The sequence below is a fragment of the Bos javanicus genome, chromosome 8 (genome assembly GCF_032452875.1).
Source record: "Bos javanicus breed banteng chromosome 8, ARS-OSU_banteng_1.0, whole genome shotgun sequence".
Lineage (NCBI taxonomy): Eukaryota > Metazoa > Chordata > Mammalia > Artiodactyla > Bovidae > Bos > Bos javanicus.
Window position 1 is genome coordinate 62,767,474 of NC_083875.1, and position 7,706 is coordinate 62,775,179.

Consider the following 7,706-nt stretch of genomic DNA (forward strand, 5'->3'; position numbering starts at 1 on the left):
CAGAGTCCCAGAGGAAATTGTATCCATCTCTGGATGATGTTTGCTCATCTAGCTGGGTCACCTGTTGTAACTTAATATGGAGATACAGGATTAAACACTATTAATGCACTGCATATTAGCTAAACAAGAAAGGGAGAGGGGAGAACAGAAAAATCAAAGAAAGAAGAAAGCAAGTATTTCCCATTTTATGATTAACACATATAAATACACTCATACCAAAGCAAAGAAACAAAGCAACAAATTCCCGTTTTGGCAATGGGTCATGTGGTTGTAGCAGGAATTTGACTTCTTTTTTTAAACTACCCATTCCTTAATCCCTTTTGCTCTTAGCAAGCATTTTGACTAGTTATGGTTCCTTGTCTGGTGGAATCATTCAAACCGTCATTCCTGAGGAGTCTATGTCATTAGACTATGCTGATGTTTTCCATGCACTTCTACCACAGGACAGGAGAGTATTAGAAAACATCCAGAAAATCTCCTGGGTCCCAGAAAGACTCCTCTTAATCCCTTGTCTTAGCCTATTTGGGTGATTGTAACAAAATGCCCATGACTCTTGTATGTAAACAACAAACATCTATTTCTCACAGTTCTGGAGGTTGGGAAGTCAAAGATCATGGTATAGGCAGATTCAGTGTCTGGTAAGGACTTGCTCCCTCATTAATGGCTGTCTTTTCATTGTAACCTCACATGGTAGAAGGGTCCAGGGAGCTCTTTGAGGTTCCATTCATAAGGGCTTCACCCTTGTGACCTAATTACCTTCCAAAGGTCCTACCCCCAGATACCAGCACCTTGGGTGATGAATTTCAACTATGAATTTTTGGAGAAACACAAACATTTAATTTATAGCAGGACCCCTTGTCCAAAATCACTGCAGATGGTGACTGCAGCCATGAAATTAAAAGACGCTTACTCTTTGAAAGGAAAGTTATGACCAACCTAGACAGTGTATTAAAAAGCAGAGACATTACTTTCCCAACAAAGGTCCATCTAGACAAGGCTATGGTTTTTCCATTAGTCATGTATGGGTGTGAGAGTTGGACTATAAAGAAAGCTGAGTGCCAAAGAATTGACGCTTTTGAACTGTGGTGTTGGAGAAGACTCTTGAGAGTCCCTTGGACGTGAGGAGATCCAACCAGTCCATCCTAAAGGAGATCAGTCCTGGGTGTTCATTGGAAGGACTGATGTTGAAACTGAAACTCCAATACTTTGACCACCTGATGCAAAGAGATGACTCATTTGAAAAGACCCTGATGCTGGGAAAGATTGAAGGCAGGAGGAGAAGGGGACAACAGAGGATGAGATGGTTGGATGGCATCACCGAATGAATGGAGATGGGTTTGGGTAGACTCTGGGAGTTGGTGATGGACAGGGAGGCCTGGCGTGCTGCAGTCCATTGGGTCACAAAGAGGTGAACACGACTGAGCGACTGAATTGAACTGAACTGAACCATTGTGACGGAAAAGGCAATGGCAACCCACTCCAGTACTCTTGCCTGGAAAACCCCTGGACGGAGGAGCCTGGTAGGCTGCAGTCCATGGGGTCGCTAGGAGTCGGACACGACTGAGCAACTTCACTTTCACTTTTCACTTTCATGCACTGGAGTGGGAAATGGCAACCCACTCCAGTGTTCTTGCCTGGAGAATCCCAGGGATAGGGGAGCCTGGTGGGCTGCCGTCTCTGGGATTGCACAGAGTCAGACATGACTGGAGTGACTTAGCAGCAGCAGCAGCAGCAGAACCATTGTGAAGTAGCAACTTAACTTCCCCTTGGTAATCAGGACTAATCATTCCAGTAATACCCAGTGGACCACTGTTATATTCTTTAAATGAAGTCATCCTCCTTTGGAAAACAAGATGTCTATGCCAAAGAACCAAAGTCATGGGGATAGAAGCAAATATGTATCCTTGAGTTGGGAACTTAAAGCCTGAAGTCATCATTTTCTATTTTCAAATTCTTCAGCACAATTAGAAGTAGCCAACTAACCCCACAGTCCTTATAAGCTTTATTTCCACTATAATGTTCTATTGCAGAGCTAGTTGGTGCCTTGACTTTCTTTCTACAGAAACCTGACTTCAGATGATGGCAGGTAATAATCTAAGCAAATTTTCTGTCACTTTATGCCATGGATTACAATGAGGTAGCAACAGTGTCATTAATGCCCTTATTCTAATATTAGTGAGAGATTTCCTTACTCTCCTCCTTAAGAGTCTGTTTTTCAAACCTCTAGTGATTTCAGTCAGGAAAACAGAGCCTAGCAAGTATTACAAGAATAAGAGGTTTAACATAGGAGTTGGTGTGCTCAGTTGTGTCGGACTGTTTGCAATCCCATGGGCTGTGGCCTGCCCAGCACCTCTGTTCATGGAACTTTCCAGGCAAAAAATACTGGGATCGGTTGCCATTTCCTACTCCAGGAGATCTTCTTGACCCAGGGATCAAACCTGCATCTCTTAAGTCTCCTTCGTTGTCAGGCAGGTTCTTTACCACTAGCGCCACCTGGGAAGCCCAGGCTTATACAAATCTGAGAGTGAGGAGTGAGGTTCTAGAAGGAGGAAGCTGAAGGGTCTGAGAAGCAGTTGCTAACCACTTCCACCTGAATTACAGGTGGCACAGGTGGTGCAGATAGCACCTGTGGGAAAGTCCGAGAAGCTGTATTCATATGGCCCACAAGATGGGTCTGTGGGATGGGAGCTCACGAAGAGGTCTGCAAAGCTACTGCATCTATTAAATCTACCATGCCCGGTGACTCTGCCGTTATGTCTGACTACCATGGTGTCCCAATAACAATGGCTTCCTGTTGGCATCTCACTTGCAGATTTTGCACAGGTTGCTCTCACCGGCAGTCTCCATCCTGGAACCATTCAGGAAACAGCATACTGGGAAATGTAGTTCCAGGCTGTAAGCGGATTGATGGTGCCAAATTGACAGCAAGACAACTCAGTACAATATCCAGCAACAGGGAATCGGTTAACTAAATTATGATATAATCATGTAATCTGCACAACCTGTGTCAGTCAGGGTTCAACCAGAGAAACAGAACCAGGAGGAGGTATATGTATGCAGATTTATTGGCTTGTGTAACTGGGGGCTCTGGTCAGGTGAGTCTGTAGGGCAGGCCCCTGGGAAGGGCACAAGCTAACGCTGCTGTCCATGGGCAGTTTCTTCCTCAGTGAAGCTTTAGTTGTGCTCTTTAGGTTTCCAGCTGGCTGACTCTGGCCCTCCCAGATTATCTAGGATAATCTCCCTTACAGTTAATTAGGGACTTTAATCACAGCTACAAAATAATACCTTCACAGCAATACCTAGTTTAGAGTTTGACTGAATAACCGGGGACTGTAACCTAACCAGTTTATCAAGCTGACCATCCCACAAAATGAAAGCGATTAGGTAACATGACAATTCATGATGCTCTAGAACATTTAATGATACCAGAAACTGTTCATGAAATATGGAGTTAAAAAGGCAAGTTATAAAACAACATATAGCGTATTCTATTTGCCTGAAAACGTATCTATTTAAGAAAATAGGCTAAAATGGCACATGAGAATGTTTCGGGTGGTAATTACCGAGTGCTGAGAGATTGGGTGATGAAAATTTCCTCCTTTTTGCTTATGTATATTTCCTAAATTATTTACAATGAACAAATGATACTTATAACAATTTTAATATTCTATTTTAGACACATTAGGAAACCCTGCTAATTAAATACTAGGAGGTTCTTTCTGAGATGTGAGGGGTTTCTCTCCCCTCCCACTCCCTAAGCCTTTCCTTCCCTATCTACTTACAGATACCAAAGGTACTTGCAAAATCAGAAGCTCTCAAGTCTTGGGATGAAAATGCTCCCCTCTTATGCCTCTCTTTAACAAGTATAGGTGAATGTGGTGGGTGAGATGTTGAAAGTAAGCATTTAATTTAGTATACATGGTGGAGAGAACCTTTAATATAATATTAATTCCTTGTGCAAATTAGCAAGGTTTAATAACCATGTGAGCCATCGGGAATCCTGGTGTGACTCAAAATGACATCTGCATTAATGGTCTAATTAATAATGTATATGTTAATAAGAATCTCATTAAAGCCAGGGCACAATTATCAACGTAGGATGCAATTCCTTAGTATCTGTGGGCCAGTGTAGTGCTCTGGTGATTCCAGTTGCAATTTCCATTGATAAATGACCTTTTAAGTCTCATTAATTGATTAAGGAGGCAGCGATTAGTGTAAAAACTTAACTGCTTTGGAAGTACAAAACCACTAGAAGACAGTGATGATTACAAATCAGGAGGAACTGGGCCAGCTCATCATAGGCAGTGGGGCGAGTACAAAGACAGCACGCCAAGCCCACTCATCCATGTCTCCCCCTCTGCACCCCCAGTCTGGGCATTTGACTCCACTCTTATGAGTATTTCAATAAGAATCATATCAGCACTAATTAATTTTATGGACAAATTATTTTTCAAAGCCAGCATCTTAAAGTTAATGGAATTCTTTGGTCCATTTTCCTCTTTATCTTTTCTCAAATCTTATTGAAAATATTTCAGCCGAGGCCATTGTTTCACCATGAAGACTGGTTTATCAATCAGTTTTCTTTCTTTTTCTTTTTTTTCAAATGGACTCATGGCACCATATGCCACTGTAGCTTTTCTTTTCTTGGTCACTGTTTCGACCAAGTCCAAGTTTCTTGAGTTACATTTAGCAAATCAACATCAAGAAGATTTGATGCTTTGGTCAATTTTTAGTCAATGAAATTTCCACCAAGTGGAGTTTTAGCCTTCGTCAATTGTATTTTATGCTGATTATTGCCACCAGTCATCCTGGCTATTCATTGGGTAAATAACTGAGAGCTAATCTTTATGTCTAAGCTAACCCATGGGAAAAAAATGTGAGCAAGTTTATGAACCAGAGGCAGCTGTTAGGAGAGAGGGAGAAGGAATGGAAGTAGGGGGGGGGGACCCAGAAGGGAGGGTACCCAGATGGGGGAGAAACAGAGAGATGGAGACAGACAGCAAGAGATGGTAGCAGTTCTAGCTTATTGGCCACTCTGCTTTTGACTTTTCATCAGAGTCAAAATATCTTCTTCTATACTCCCCTAATTCCAAGATGTCAGAGCCCTTGCTTGGGGTGGATCCTGGGTCATCGGAGTGGGGCTGAATAGTGTAGAGATTCTTCCCTGCAAGATCCCCAGTCAAGGGAGCCAAGCATGGAGGCTGAGGGTGCTAAGCCATAGGGGTAGTGATCCAGGACAAAGGAATCACACAGCTGCATCTCTGCTCCCCCAGCTGCTGGCACAGGGCCTGGCCAGGGAACATGCTCTAAAATAGTCTGTTTATCTATTAACATGGGTTGACACTTACTACGTCCCACGTATCTGAGGGTACAGCTGAAGAACAAGCATTGCACTAGAAGAATGAGAAGGAAGGGCTGAGAGGAAACAAGCATGTAGAATATATCAATGTATAAACTCAGACTTTTTAAAAAGTAGGCAGGACTCTGGTAATTAATTTTTAAGATCAAAGCCAGTGATGCTAAACTGAGGCCTGTTTGGAGAAGGGGCAACACCCGGCACTGGTGAGCAGCACGTTTGGTGGGGGTGATGTTCGTGATGGTTTCTTCTCTCTCAGTTCTTGGGTCTGTGTGCCCAAAGCTGTTACCCAATCCTTCCTCCTGGTTTCCTCTCCTTAGAGTCCCAGGAAGGACTCAGGAAACTTGGATTCTGACCCTGTCTCTGGATGCTTTTCTCTCGGCTGTGGCCCTGCAGTTTCCCTCATTTGTAGCTCTACTCTCCCCAGGGCCCCTTCTCATGGGGCCACCAGTCATTGCCATGAGGAAGTGCCAGCTGGGCCTTGCTTAGAATCTGGGGCTCTGCCCACTGGCCCTTGACCTCTAGAACTTAGGTCTTGCCTGCTCAGGGATGGTTGCAGACAATTGAGATATCCCCTGGACTGGAGCCCACGGGGACTCACAGTCCTGAGGGATTTTGGGTCCTCTATCCCCTGATACAAATTTTCTTCAATTCTCCTTCCTACACTCACCATCCTATACCTGATTGTCTTCTGAAATGAGTTTCCCTTAGACTATAGACTGTGGGGCTGGGGTCTTTCCTACTGAAGATAAAACCAAGTTCCTGGAGTCTACAGAACTCTCTGGGCTTTGTTGAAAGGCTGACCTGTTCATATCAAATCAAGTCTCATGAAACAGAGACCTAACATTTATTAGCCAGATGCCATTGCCAGGTTCTGTGCTAGACTTTTAAGTGTCATAATCTTAACTACCCAGAATTGCATATATTTTTCACATCTTGCTGATGGAGATACTGAGGCTCAAAGAGTGTTAGTCCAGCATGTTAGTCCAGCAGTCCAGAGTTAAGGTCCAGCAGGTACTAACTATCACAGCCCTGCTTTTTGCTGCTCCAGGAGTCATCTTGGGGTCTGCCCAGTGGCCAGATCTCCATCAGCCTAGAAGCATTTGGGGGCCTTCAGGACCTCACCAAGTGATCACCTCCAGGGGATGCGGGGGCAGGCGGGCTAATGAGCTTCAGGTGGTAGCTCCTGGCTTTGCCCTTTCCCTACTGGAGGCCCCAGAGAGAAAGAGAGAAACAGCCAGAAATCAGTCATTGTGGCCCCCAGATCACATTAACCAGGGATCCTGTAAATCCCGTTGATTGCCACACAGCAGACCCTGGGTGGTGATCTGGTTCTGCCCCTTACTGTTCAGACAGGGGAAGGCACCTGCCCAAAGTCACATCAGAGCAAGTCAGGGGTCCCACCTTTGCCTCCTGATGGCATCAGCCTTCTTTCCGTGGCCCAAAGGTCAGCAGAGATGCAAGAGCTTACAAAGGCTTTTCTTCCTTCCTTTAACTCTCCCTTTAAGAGTCACTTTCTGCTTTCCTCTTGATAACAATTTCACAGCAATTCACATACCCTGAGGGGTGAATGCATAGCAGATTGCTAAAGCCAGGCTGTAATTATCCATCCTTCTGCTCCAAGTGAGGAATTCACTTACGTTGGGATGAATGCTGCCGGATCTGTCAGCCATGCTATTGTTTCCTGAACACTCGCTCTGGACTGGCTCTTTGGGGACCCTGATAGAAGGGCATAGAGATGAATCAAAGATTGCTGTCCCCAGGAGTCTCCATAAGAGACTGGAGATGGGTCACAAATAGCTAGGAACAGAGAGGGCATGGCAGGTTTCCAAGGTGGAGTCCCCATAAAATCCTGTAGACTCTGGTGGGATTTGGATGATGCTGGAGGCAGGGGCGGAGCTTGGCACAGCTTCAGGTGTGGGAGCTGCAGGAGTGGAGTGGAGGTGTAGAAGTGGGAGCTGAAGAATGGGGTTTGCTGTGTAAGAAGGCAAGCTGTGGAAGATGAGGTTGGACTGGTGATTCAGTCTGACTGTAAGCCCTAAACACCTGTGATGTTGGCCTTGCTCAGAGGTTATAAACTGCTGCCCCATCAGACTGAGGCTTCTGATGAGTTTTTGTTTTAATTTTTAACATTTCAAGTTAGTGACCAATCTTTAAAAACCAGAAGATTTAACATGAGAAATGGATTTCTAGTTCTTTGGAAACATTCAAAGAACTAGCAACCCTGGGCCTCCTCAGTCTCCCTAAGCTTTATCAGATAGAGGTTCCTTTATTGTACAAATATTTATTGTGTACCTACCACGTGCTGAGGAAGTCTCAGTAAACAAAACAGACTCAAGCAATTGTACTC